This window comes from Periplaneta americana, chromosome 15 (assembly GCF_040183065.1).
Source record: "Periplaneta americana isolate PAMFEO1 chromosome 15, P.americana_PAMFEO1_priV1, whole genome shotgun sequence".
Lineage (NCBI taxonomy): Eukaryota > Metazoa > Arthropoda > Insecta > Blattodea > Blattidae > Periplaneta > Periplaneta americana.
The window spans coordinates 174,656,778-174,672,144 of NC_091131.1; positions in this window are offsets into that span (position 1 = coordinate 174,656,778).

The window sequence follows — 15,367 nt, forward strand, 5'->3', positions numbered from 1 at the left end:
ACTGTTAATGTTTTCTATGGATGTTACTAAGTTATCAGTCTTGGAGTAAATGAAATCACAAAAATGATATTAAATACCGGTAGACCTACGCAGAAAAATAACATGGTTTCTAATGAAGTAGTGTCTACGAAACCTAGCGATCCCGAGTTCGACTCCCAGCAAACTTTTAAGGAACTGAATGTCATTTTCGTAGTCTTTTTAGTACCGTATTATGTTGCCCTCAGGGAAAGGCCTGGCATAGGCTAGTGTTTACACTGTAATTTTGATGTAAAAATAAGTGGAAAAGACAGTAGCGTACGCAAGACTTCTTGTTAGGGGCAAGGGTTTATATAAGATTTTTGTTTGTAATCATGAAATTATATAGTTCTCGATGCATTTCACCCAAAAAACATATACAGTTTTTACTGTGTCATTGTTTTCCTATTACGTTTAACACATTTTTATTAATAGGGGTTTTAAAGAATATTACTAATACTTTAACATTACGAATATCAGATTAAAGTTACATGTGATAAAGATCACTCAATTTAATATCATAAAATCTCCCCACGGTACACCAATGGCAAGAAGTCTTAACCGCTGTACAGACGTAAAATCTAGGAGGGAAAATGATTAAAAAAGAAACGATAAACATTTTGGGAGTTAAAATAGGTTCTACAATTAATTGCCAGATCAGTATACCAGTTTAATATTCCACTTAGCAAAACTAATAACCAAGGCAATATGATTGCATGCTATAAAAGTTCAATACAAAGACGGATAGCAGTTCTATGGATAAACAAAATTCCTTGGTACCAACGAAACGAAATTGGACCACAAGGTTAAATCAATATTGAGTACAACTGTCTTCAGATTATACAATACATAGTAATAGCCGAAAGAAGTACCAAAAGCAAAATTTGAGCTGTCTAATGGCGAAGAAATGCAATATATGAATATAGCATATCAAAATTTAAAAGTATACAATAAATACTGTAACATCTTAAAAGGATTGGTTGGTAAAAATAATTGGTAGATACAATGTACATACTAAATACTTACAAAACATATAATAAATCAAACTTACATACATCACATATTAATTTTGTATGAGATCTCGCCCACCTTATTGAATACTACACGGCTACTATGAAGTAATATGGCTACAAAGGCATTCAAATATGGCTCCTGCATGACTTGTATCGCCTGAAATGCAGGTAGTAAGGCCGTAAAAGCATTTACGAGAGGGGTTCGGCCGGCGCCGTGGATCGTGTCCCGGCATAGCTCAGTTAGAAAGAGCGCTCAGCGCGCAGAGCTGAGAGGTCCTGGGTTCGATTCCCGGTGCCGGTACGAATTTTTCTCGTATTAAATAGTAACAAACTTACATAGTTTAGTTGATTTACTTACACTATTGATCATATACATGCAGTAGAATTTATCAGTACATAAGAGAAGTGCTAGTAATAATCACTAAAATACCAAAAATAATTAATAGAAACAATACAATGAAACCTGCTAGAGCAGAGGAAAACAACGTACAAGTTTCCCCCTTACTGAAATTTTCTTCTGCAAGTGAGCATGGAATAGGAAACTGTAATTTTACTTGCATTCCAGGGCGAACGTGACAACATTTATTTGTGCAATGTCTGCTAGTATAACTGTGTTGGAAGACAAACTAATTCTCTCTTCGTATTGCTTGGATCCATTGTTTTAGGATTTCAGGACAAGAATGCAAAATTAATATATATAGCCTATCGATGGCCCAGAACCATACTGTTCCAAGTCCATTTTATTATTATTATTTTTTTTTTTCAGGAGAGCACTTTTAAGCTGCTGGCATTCAAAGATTCATGCAACAATTCGGAATAGATTCATAGCAATCTTATGGAGAGGAATATTTACAATTTTGTTCGATTCATATAATTAGGCATATGCAGACGACAACTGGAACACAGTGAAACAGATTTCTTTCTTATAAAAAGTTGGACTTAGAACAGTATGGTTCTCAACCATCGATATATATATATATATATATATATATATATATATATATGGTCAAGATTCTAACCTAGGCTTACAGTATCACTTCGTTTTACCTTCGGTTTTCTCGTAACAAAAGCAGAATAAACTTAGGCCTAACTATGGAAATGGATACCACTTCTCATTCTTTGGTCATCTAAACAACTAAATGTCACACAACGTCTCTCAATTTTTGTTGTTTTTATTTCGCTTATAGAACATGAACTTATAATAATAGTAATAATAATAATAATAATAATAATAATAATAATAATAATAATAATAATAATAATGGTTTATTTTAACTGGCAGAGTTAATAGATCGACTATTGCTCAGATTTTTTGTATTCGACAGGTATTGGAGAAAAAATGGGAGTATAAGGATACAGTAAGGTAAAATGTAAAGGTATCCCCGTAACATGCCATGAAGGCATTTGGGGGGCATGGAGGTAGAGCCCCATGCTTTCCATGACCTCGGCACTAGAATGAGATGGTGTGGTCGGCACCACGCTCTGGCCGCCTTTTACCCCTGGGAAAGACCCGGTACTCAGTTTTATAGGAGGCTGAGTGAACCTCGGGGCCGTTCTGAAAGTTTGGCAACGAGAAAAAATCCTGTCACCACCTGGGATCGAACCCCGGACCTTCCAGTCCGTAGCCAGCTGCTCTACCAACTGAGTTACCCGGCCGCCATAAAGATACAGTACATCAGTTATTCACAGATTTCAAACAGGCATATGACTCGGTTAAGAGAGAAGTTTTATATAATATCCTTATTGAATTTGGTATTCCCAAGGATATAGTTCGATTAAATAACGCAATTTAACGTTAACACAACCTGTAGGTCTAGATTATCTGTTACTTCATTAGGTAGGGATCTTGCTCCTGTGGTTACACTCTTATTGTAGAACTGCATCATTGTGATCAGCAAGAGTATTACATCTATTCTTAGAGACTACTGTAACACTGCTTCAATCACTGTGGAGCTGCGCTTGAGCGTGGTTTCGATTCCCGCTTCGGCTGATTAACTGGCTTTGTTTTCTCAAGTTTTCCCGAACTGTAAGCAGAATGTCAGATAATCACATGTCGAATCTTCGACCTCATACTCTTCAAAAACATCTCATTAGCTTGTAGCTAATACAACGTCGTTAAATAACCGGCTACAAACGTCTTATGTCAGCCAGGGAATATAATATCACAGTCTAATATATACAGTCACGAAGCTTGGGATGATTTTTTGCATTTCTCGCGATAGTTGCTAGCCGCTTGGAGCGCTGTGAGTACTAGGAACAATAGATTGTGTCATTGCCATCGTGATCTAATACAGGCCGTAAGGCAGACCATGTGACCCCCTTAACCCGATCACGAAGGGCGGCTTTTCAACCATATAAATTAGTTGGAATGCATGAAGAGTAACATATATTTCTTTCAAATGTAATGTAATTGCATTAATAAAATTTAAAACAATGATTATGAGACATTTCAGACATAATTCACTTGAGAGTTAAGGTGTAACATTATTTTTGGTGTGAAAATTTCCTTGTTCGTATGTGTAATACCTACCTTTATTTCGATTAAATATTGCGAAATTCTTGTACATTCATTTATGCACGATTCAATAATTTTCAGTTGCACCGCACGGGTATTTAGATGTGCTGAAATTATAGGTTATGTTTACTGTACCAGTTGCCCCTCTCTGTCTAATTTTAGTGGTCTCCAATGCCCTGCCATTACATATGTACCGGTATATTATGTCGTATGAAAATTATAGGTTAGGTTTACTATATTTAACTTATATTCCTACTGTATATTCGCAAGTATACATTACAATTAAACATAATGTCATGTATGATACCCCTCACATTCAATTTGTCTGTATTTTAATACTAGAATTGAGACTGAATTACTGTATTTATCTACAACCTAAGAGACATAGTAACACAATCAATCATACGTACACTAATTTCATAGGAGTGGTATAGTAAATTTTCTGTCTACAATTAAGAAAGGTAAATGTGCTAAATTAAAATCACAATGTAAATACATTTTTATTAAATCTCAAAGTAGCTTCAATTCTCAACAAATGTTGATGCGAACAGATTATGTTAACATGTAAAATTATCTTCACATTAAAATAACACAGTTTTATAATTATTTGTGCAACATATTATGCAGCAAGAAGTACACGAAACTTATGGACACAGTGCACTAAATAAAACGTAGGAATGATACGCAATAAAGTTATAATATAATATTTCATTGAGCTCCATACACTGAAATAGAAAACTCGAACATGCATTACGGCGGTCCAGATCGAAAAGACATTGCCTGTGCCGTATTTCGCATTGTTGTGAAAAGTTGTGTAAACTGTGAAATGTTGTTATCGGTTGTAATAACTGTAAATGGCTAAAATACAATAATTTGAATAATAATATGGGACAAGGTGACGTTTGCTGCACTATAAACTGTGAAATGTTGTTATCGGTTGTAATAACTGTAAATGGCTAAAATACAATAATTTGAATAATAATATGGGGCAAGGTGACGTTTGCTGCACTATAAATTCTAAGAGGTCAGAGTTATCCTTCTTCCAAAAGATCCAGGAAGGTGAATTTATAATAGTACATTATGCAGCGAGCCTATAATGATAGTAATTAAGAAGCGAGTGTCATAATTTTCATAAGAGCTTCTTAATTAATTTACCTTTATAGGCGAGTTTCATACGACTTTTTATGCTCGACCATATTTCTAACTTGAAATTATTCATTTTATTTGTATCTAACTGACCTTGAGCAATACCTCGTAAATTGTGAGATGTGCGCAGACGCGAAAGTATTGATTTTTTCCGAGGAACAGATGTCCACATTGACCTTGATAGCCTATAAGAACCTACAGAGTAAACTAAATATTAACTTTGATATAACATTGAAATTAAATTATACATTGAAAAACGAGATGATAAATTGAATTTATTTGAATATTATTTACAATTAACGCTAATATTTATAGTAACAGAACATAAACTTCTGCGACAGTATTGGATTTCCAGCCTCTGTGACTTTTCGCTAATTCTCTTTCGATTGCATATCCGAGAATAATCGATACTTGCGGTTTTATAACGGTACAAAGCTGACTTGTCATTGGCTGAACACCTGTACTTTAATGAGTAGGTGTACCTTAATGACATGCATTAGAGGACTGCTACCAGGTGTATAATTACTACATTTCGGCATGGTCGAGCATAAAATATAATATATGCTTTATGACGGTAATATATGAACCTTATGTATTTCGTATTTCAATAGTGGAAGGAAGGTGTTAATTTTTTTAAAAGAACACGATATCGAAAGTACAATACATTTTATCGTCTGCTAGGGAAAGAGTCTGTGATGAGGCGATAGTAGCGATCCTGGTGGCTAGCAACTATCTATGGATGCATATTTCAACTGTCTATGTATGCATATTTAGACAGTTGGGCTTCGTGACTGTATATGCTACACTGTGATAATATGTTACAAATACATTTCCTTAGACACGAATTCTGTTGCTCCAAGCCAAATATAATGTAATTTTCTCATTCTTTCAGGAGCGAGAATTTAAAGTTTTAACGACTGTATAAAATCATAGTATCATGTTTCATACCATTTGGTTAGAGAGAAAATCATAGAAATAAAATATGCTTGCCATATTTTGCCACAATAAAGATAACATTAGGATGCAAAACATACAGCAAAATCTCTTTCTTGCCAAAAATTGATCCATCATATTTGCCTTGGAATCACAAAATTTCTGTACGGCCTCTATGTAGAGGCATTTCGTCTTCATATTTTTCAAGGAGTTTTCTATAGCATTCGACACTGAAGGTTTTATTGATGTGAAACAAAACAGTCTAATTTTTAGTAGGAAGACAGTTCGGAATGTGAAGAATTCGTATAGGACGTCAGTTGACTTGAAAACACTAGGAAGTAGGTAAAATGTAGAAATAATTGATCGGTACAGATAACCTAAAACTGATTATTTAATACGAGCAATGAATAGGAAGAACATTAAAAAATAAACGTGAAATGCACATTATATTTCACTTAGTACAGGGACATCATTTTATTTTTACTTCAATTTTTATTGTACCTGAGTTTTTTAATGTACTTCACTCCCACCCCTTCTACTAATGAAGTTCAACCGTCCTCCACACAGATTTAAGACCGCATATACAGTCACAGTAGCCTTACGGTCATAGTAAACAGTACGTTCCAAAAACATATTCGCGTTTTCCAGTGACGAAAGAGCTTTCAATATTGCATCATTTTCCATTTGCTTACGTCGTATCCCGGTTTCCCCCACCTGCTTCTATTCGCATCTCTGTAAATGCTACTGGCTAGGCTACGTCCTACAAGAGAGTTGGGGCTGTGTAAACCTAAATATGTGAGCTCCAAGCCTTTTGGCCACTTGTCTCACTTCGGGTTTGGCCGCTGATCTGTCTTAGCTCTTTTTTGTGAACATTAATTTCTGTTAGAAATTGGACGTCTACGTAATATTATACCCATACAATTGTTTCAAATAACTTAAATAAAAGGGCCTCGCTAAGTATTAACTGTCACGTGATTTCCTCCCTTTTTACGACGCTGCGACGTAACCACTTGGACGAACAGTAGATAGCATGTCTGAGTAATTTTATCTTTTCGGATCGGGCAGAAGTGAAGATTGAATTTACAGTACGTAAGGTCTCTTTTATAGAGTAAGTACAGAATTATTTCAACATGAGTTACTGATACGAAGTACGAACCTGGCAATTCGAATTACATACGTACAATAGTCTATAGTGCGATAATATGCACATTAGAACTGAAGCGTGTATCGAAATGAACGGCCACTATTTTGAAAAATGTGTTTAAATATCCATAGGCCTATTATGATTATTTTTCAATTTAACTTCATTCTCTATAGTGTACGCTAATGTGCTGTAGACAGTATAATATACACTGCATAATGAATACGTCCGCATGCAAAGCTTAGTTCGTGAGGAAAAACACTGATTGTTAATACTGTACTATATTTTGATTAAACAAAAACCTAATAAAAATTATCAAACTCAAAATCGCGATATTTCGTAGTTTACGTAAATGGATAAACTACTTTTCTTCCCTCCTATACCTAGTAAAGTGATTTGTTTGTATATTACGCCAGTATCATCGAACTCCAGTCGTGGAAGGGGGTAGCAAACGATGTTTCCGGTTCTTAATCATTGATCCGAAGGTATAGCCAGGTTAATATTAGAAATGTTAGTAAAAATAAAATTATGTCCCTGTATAAGCAAGGCATACAAAAGGTATAAACTAACCCAACCTAACCTACACAAAGCATACGAAAAGCCTAAAGGAAGCTAATGTAACGTAACTTGTCACAGATTCTTGCACTGGAGAACCTAAAAATATTCAATATGGAAGTTTTAGTGTTGCGTGTTACAGAAAAGCCTTTTTCGTGGTCACAGTGACATGTTTGCTAGCTTTGTCTAAATTGTGGCCATGAATTATTATGCAAAACGCACTAGGTTTGCACAATATGTAATCGAATTATAGAATACTTTTTTTTTATATAATTTTACAGCTGTGGAAAGTCAGCCCAGTATGTGCGAATATTTTTATTATAGCGTAACAATCTCCCGGCTGGTCTGTTCTTCATTTAATTATAAGAAAGGACAGAATTTGGTCGGAAAGGTGGACACAGGTCCCACAGTGCCTTTCATAGTTTGTTGGAATGATTACGTGACATTTCCCGTGTGCCGCGTTTGTGATTATACGCAGGCCTACGTATTGAACTTCCATGTTATTATTATTGGATGAATTATCTTTTGTGATAATTAAATTACCGAGTCTTTCCAAATGTTTACATTATTTCATTTTTACGTTTTCAGTAAACTGTTTAAATAATATAAAAATAAAAATTAACAAGAATAAAAGATAATTTTAAAGATATGATTGAAACACCTTGCATATACGAATCTGTAAGAGCTTAGGTTTGGTTAGTTTAGGTTAATGTTATGCCGTACACATATGATTAATTGCAACTCAAAAAGGAAATCACAATGATTTTCACTTCCTAAATCACCGGAAGTACTTCAACCCTAGATTCACCAATCATGACTTTCCATTATATCTTTAAAATTACAGATTAAAATTTTAACCAACTTAAATCGGTAGTTATTACAAAACGAGCACGCAAAAATAAATTAAATAGAAAGAATCAACATTGATAATGAAGGATTTGCGAGTGCCATTTAATATTCAAATTTATTTTAAATTTTTAAAATTATGTTTTGTAGATCATGTGCAATGTTTGACAAAAAAAAACGATCTCGTATAGCGTGAATTTGTCCGAGTCCACTTTGGGCAGCGCCGAGTCCACACGACTACGGAAGGGAAGTTATTTTGAACCTAAATCCCAAGTATATATATATATATATATATATATATATATATATATATGTATTTATTTATATATAATAAATTATTTATAACACTTGAGTAACTGCCTCTTTCATGATAGAATTATCATCTTCTCAAATAGTAAGCCTAGGACCTGTTAGTCTCGAATCGTCTTTCGTGAGATCTTCCAATAAGTCTTTTCCCTCATGATGTGTAGTGAAGCATCTGTCTAGGTAGTCTGGGCGCTCCATTTTTTGCACATGCTGAAGTCAGTTGTGTCCGCATTCTTATAGATATTGTACAGTTGGTGTTATTTCTAATTCTCTGCAATGTTAGTGTTGTTCAGTAATCTAGAAGACTATAGCCAGCAGTTCTTCGTAGAAATCTCATTTCTGCATCTGTGAATCGTTGGTCATCTTGGAGTCGAATAGCTGAGAACTGATTATGCCAAAATTTTATATGATTTAAGTCTTCTTTGTCTTTGTACTTTTGTGACTGAAAAGACTTGGTTAATGATTCTCAAAGATTTATTATAATTTTGGATTTTATTAGACATATCACATTCTTCAAGGTATCTTAGGGTGTAACCTAAATATCTGAAGGAGTTGGTTGACCTGCTCCAGTATGAAATTATCGATGTACACCTTAAATCTCAAGGGGTGTTTATTCTTAAAAGACATTTTTTTCTTGTTGAAATTTCTAAATTTTAAGTTTTTGTCATAAGATTTAGGTGGTGAATAGAGTATTGCAATTGATCTTCGGTATTGTCAAAAAGGACTTGATGATTTGCATATAACAGAGTATCTAGAGCAGGCCTGGGTACTAATAACTCATTTGATACAATGCATATTTCCCCTTAAGTCTCCACTCCACCTTCTCCAAGGCCCGTATGCAATACTGAGTTAGTGAGTATAGTATGTTCCAGAAATATGTTCACGTTTTCCAGTGACGAAAGAGCTTTCAATATTGAATCATATTTTCGCACAGGTACTGTCATCCGTTTGCCTACGTCGCTTCCTGGTTTCCCCCACCTACTTCTGTTCGCCCCTCTGTAAAGTCTAGTAGCTGGGCTGTCTTAGCTCTTTTCTGAAAACATTAATTTCTGTTAGGAATTGGACGTCTGCGTAATATTACACAACTGTTTAAAATAACTTAAGTAAAAGGGCCTCGTTAAGTAATTAACTGTCACGTGATTTCCCCTCTCCCTTTCTACGACCTTGCGACAAAACCACTTGAACGGACAATAGATAGCATTTTTGAGTAATTTTATCTTTTCGGATCGGGCAGAAGTGAAGATTAAATTTACAATACGTAAGGTACTCTTTTATAGAGTAGGTACAGAATTATTTCAACGTGAGTTACTCGTACGAAGGACGAAACTGGTAATTGGAATTAGGAATAATAGTGCGATAATATGCACAAAAGAACTGAAGCCTGTATCGAAATGAACGGCCACCATTTTAAAAAATGTGTTTAAATATCCATATTATGATTATTTTTCAATTTAACTTCATTCACTATATTGTACGCTAATTTGTTGTAACGGTACAATATACACTGCATAATTAATATGTCCGAATGGATAGCTCAGTTCGTGAGTAAAAACACTAAGGGCCGTATTCATAGACATTCTTAGCGCGGGGTTCCGGTGGATGATTAGAGAACTAATGTTTTTCGTATTCATAAATCAGTGTTAGCGATATGATATGCTATGAATCCTGTACAAGTAATCAGTCGATAGTCGGGGATAGTTTAGCACACTCGTAGCACGGGCTAGCGAAATGTCTATGAATAGCACCCTCAGTGTTAATGCAGTACTCTATTTTGGTTAAACAAAACCCTAATGAAAATTATCAAACTCAAAATTGCGATATTTCCTACTTTACATAAATGGATAAACTACTTTTCTTCCCTCCTATACCTAGTAAAGTGATTTGTATTTTACGCCAGTATCATCGAACTCCAGTCTTGGAAGGGGGAGCAAGCGGTGTTTCCGGTTCTAGATCTTTAATCCAAAGATATAGCCAGGTTAATATTAAAAATGTTAGTAAAAATAAAATGATGTCCCTATGCTTATGAGTGCTCAAGACAGAGAAAACGAACCATCTGTAGCTGCATAACAATGCAGAGACATTAAACTAAGAGGAATAGGTATGAATTTATCTAAATTAATACATGAATATAACATATTCATAACGTAAATAGAATAGTAAGATTTATACTTAATTTCAGAATGACTGAATGAATTTGAATTTTTGTATGACGTAACTATGATTGTTGGTCTCTCGCACCTTCCACTTAACTGGCCAGCTGCTGGGGGCGCTCGAGTTGGCTAGGGACTCTGCGGACAGCAATGTAGTTGTTCCAAAACTGTGTACCGGTGTAGTAGTGTGTTGCGTGTTGACTGTCGTTTGCCGATAGATACTTTCAGTGATGCATAATATTTTTCTAAAACTCCATAAACCTGTTGCAGCCATGAAGCTCTGCTGGGAATTCAACAGGTATGTCCAGTGCTTCAATGACCACATGTAGTCTACTGTGTAACTCACCTTCTCCACTCTGCGCCGTCATAGAACTTTATTCTTTGAGTTTACTCCGTTCCATAATGTCTGACAGTAGATGTAAAAGTTACCGGCAGAGGTGGAGAGAAGTATAACTGCTATTCAACCAATGGCATAGATCTCATTCCATTGGTTGTGTAATAATATACGTCTCTCCTGCTCTGTTAGCAATGTTTACTTCTCCTGTCAGACATTATGGAACGAAGTATAGACGCAATGCATCATTCTGTCGTGTGATACAAAAGGCATAGACTCCATTCCCAACTTTAATTCGTTAGCAGCATCACAAAATGAATGGTTGTGGTGCATGTGTGTGTTTATATGTCAATTTATAGCTTTAGAATGGAACGCCTTTATTACATCCTAGTGAAACACTATTATTTAAGTATGTCCACACGCTTTCAGTATGTTTTGTCACTATGCTAAGTTTTACTTATTGTTGTTAGATTAACATAGTACAAAAAATCAAAGGAACTTTTTCAGTCTAAGAATATTGCAACAATTAATGATCCATTCAATGTAATGTTAAGGCACGTAGGTTCCATAGCTTAGGCTAATTTTGATTAATATTCGCAGCGTCTGTCGACAGAAAACGTGCTGTAATTTATAGAAGGGTATAAACACACCATAAGCTTGGGTTTCCATTATCAGCTATAGTAGTTGTAGTTGTTGTTACTTAGGCAACCTGTCCGAAGACAGGTCTGAACCTCATGAGTGACACCAACCAGGAATCACTCAAGAGGATACTAAGCCAGGAGATAATAGGGTAGGTATATAAACTATAGGAGGGTCAATAATGTAATTTTTTACATTTTCCTTTTAATAGTCTACCAGCAATACTAATTTTGCCTCTGATTGAGGTTCTGGCTGATAGGCTATGCACATCTATTAACAGGCAGTACATCTCACTCGACGATTTCTGTCAGAGAACTAAAAATTGTTTGTATGCATCTGAAGTCTGATTAGTGTACTTGTAGCTAATCGGTGATGTATGTAATGGAGGGGGAAGGGAACTGACCATCGTACCCCATTATCTCCTGGTATAGTTGCCTCATAAGTGGTGTCTTGCTGGTATCACTTGTGAGGTTCAGACCTGTCTTCGGACAATTGACTAAACAACAACAATAATAATTTGAGGGCGAGTAGGTTTCCAGGTCAATTAATTTTGGCTAAACTAGCGCAGAGATAGTTCCCATCGTACTCCGTTAATAAACCTCTATTGTTTTACAGCTGCTTCTTCAGTCTTACCAACATAACTAAGCGTGACATTAGGAAAGTTTCACGCCAGTGTACACTGGATTTTTTAAAGTTATGTTTTGTTAGGTTACAGCTTTGATTAGATTAGATTAGATTAGATTAGATTAGATTAGATTAGATTAGATTAGATTAGATTAAGTTTGGTTAGTTTAGGTTTTTCTGAATTATTGCGTATCACGTTAAGGTGCAATTGTATATACATTCTTGGCTTCTAGTCGAGACATACCTATTATAAAAAAAGTTCCGATGCCAATTTCACACTGAAAATGAGGGTCGGAAGTTGCTGTGAAAGTAGAGGCTGACGGAGAAGTGAAGGAATTTCAGACATGTTAAGTTAGATTAGCTTAAGCTTTTCGCATGCTTTGAATTTACGAATCTGCGACAGGCCAGGTTAGTTTAGACTTCTGAATGTCTTACATTTCGCATGATGAACAGAACTTCATAACTCCTAGAAACAAAATTTTACAGGGAAGCAAAAAACTATCTAGATAACGAGGTTTTTACGCATTCTTAACGAAACACTACTATGTTGCAATAAAATCAGTCGTCTTGATGATGAGGTATCTGATTTTCTATTGTTGTTTCACTTTGAGCCATAAATGGAATTAGGCTACGTGATGTTGTTTCTTAACTTCCCAACCAAAAATGGACTTACGAGGTTTTGAAAGGAAAATTGGTGGGAGCATTATTATACTGCTAATAATTCTAAACACAATTCTCTTGTTTATTAATATTATATTTATTGAAAATCATATAATAATGTAATAAGCAAAAACAAATTCTAACATCTATATAGACAAAAAAAAAATACATGAAATATGAAACAAAAAAAAAACTGGAGATAAAAGCGGTAATAATTAATTGCACTCTGCCTAGTTATGAGAACCAGATAGTGGACTTACCCGTATCCTGTTTTCACCCAGCTCCTTACACGTCATTCTCCAATGCAGAGTGTGTTAAGAAATATGGTCTTAAGACATGATCATTTTATCATTAATTAAAAAATGATAATGCAACCTGTATGATCTATGGCGTATTTCTGTTGTAGTATCTCTGGACATTCTTTGATTTTATTCGTCGTAGAGTGGAAATATTTAAATTTTGGCTTCACTTGTCGTTTTCCACTGTCTTTGCTACATTCCCACTTACCAGGTTCATTTTTACTGTACCCCTACTCGCTCCTTGTTAATGCTCCTCTTCCACGTTGCTTTATCTATTTTCCACCAGCCAGTTTTCTCTGGGATGTAACCACTTCATAGTTTTGCGTCTTATCGTGTTTGAAACTACGGTATAAGAGTATAAGGGTAATTCCATGCAAATGTACACCAATAGGCCAATTTTGAAAAAAAAAAAAATCTTGAAATGTTTTCATTGAGAAAATATCCCACAAAGTTGGGATTTTCAGAACATAACTACAGAATTCGGGCAGACACATGTAATGTTGGCCAAACTGTGAGAGACAATGGCTGCTCCATAAGGAACACATTTGCGCATGTGAAGTACAACTTTCTCAACTTGATTTCCAGATTTTTTAATAACTAGGAGGAAGAAATACAAAGTTTTAAACACCTCTTAAAATTCACTTCCTGTTGTGTAGAGTGAGTCACATTTAAGTTTTAAGATGTATACTGCTGACATTGTAAAAATAAACAATTGCACAAAAATACAAAAAAACAAGACATTTCGTCGCTAAAAAGACGAAGTGGCGTAAGCTACAAATGTGTAATTTTACAGGAGAGCAGTTGAAAGAAAAGTGTATTTATATGCGGACCTACAACTCAAAGTAATAAATTGACACGTCAAAGATAATACATTGATTCAGTTCGTTTATTGTTTCTCTTAATAAGGACTAATGGCAAACTCTAAAATTTTGATACCTTATAGGCCAAGAAGGCCTTAATTGGAGATACGTCTGTTCGAAAGATTTCACTCATAATAGGAAGGCACTTACGCCATACACATGACTGATCGTTTAATACTAATTTATGCTATTCTTTAAGTTGTATTATTCTTTATTTATTTTTTGACTAATTTTATTTATTTTTTATTTTTATTATACATTATAATTATTTGAAAGTTAGGAAATAAGGAGGATTATAAACTTATTTTAATAAAGTAAAATCAAGAATTTTTTTAAATTACATAAAATTAATGAATAATGTATTTATTTGCAAAACTAATCTTTCAGGTAAAGCTCCCTGTAAAGCCGATTTTAATAATTTCAAGGGAAAAATAGTTCCGGGGCCGGGTATCGATCCCGGGACCTCTGTTGAACGTACCAGCGCTCTGCCGACTGAGCTACCCGGGAACTCCACCCGACACCGTCTCAACTTTTCCCTTTATATTCACATTAACTCGCGTGGGCTAACGAAACGCCAGAGACCCACATCGAGTGCACATAATCACAGAGATTGTGTGCACTCGATGTGGATATAAAGGGAAAAGTTGAGACGGTGTCGGGTGGGGTTCCCGGGTAGCTCAGTTGGCAGAGCGCTGGTACGTTCAACAGAGGTCCCGGGATCGATACCCAGCCCCGGAACAATTTTTCCCTTGAAATTATTCAAATCGGCTTTACAGGGAGCTTTACCTGAAAGATTATATTTGCATAATATATACGTTACTGTGTACGTTAACAGAAAACCACAATTCCAAGTCACACATAGATTGTGTGCACTCGATGTGGGTCTCTGGCGTTTCGTCAGCCCACGCGAGTTATGTGGATATAAAGGGAAAAGTTGAGACGGTGTCGGGTGGAGTTCCCGGGTAGCTCAGTTGGCAGAGCGCTGGTACGTTTAACAGAGGTCCCGGGATCGATACCCGGCCCCGGAACAATTTTTCTCTTGAAATTATTCAATGTATTTATTTGTTTACAAACAATTTTAAGAAACACAAACAAGTATTGAAAATGTTCATGGGTTAATAATAATTATTGTACCCTAGAATTAAAGTGGGAGTTCCTTGTAGAACGTTTTATAAACAACATCTCTTATTACTGGTGTTGACCCTTTGCATAGCTGCTGCAAATCGATGTACTTCTCAACCGAAATCTTTGGAGAGGTGACATTAAGAAGAGGCAGAGGAAGCTTCAAAATTTCAGAAATATTCCGTGCTCATAATGTTCGTCCAAATGAC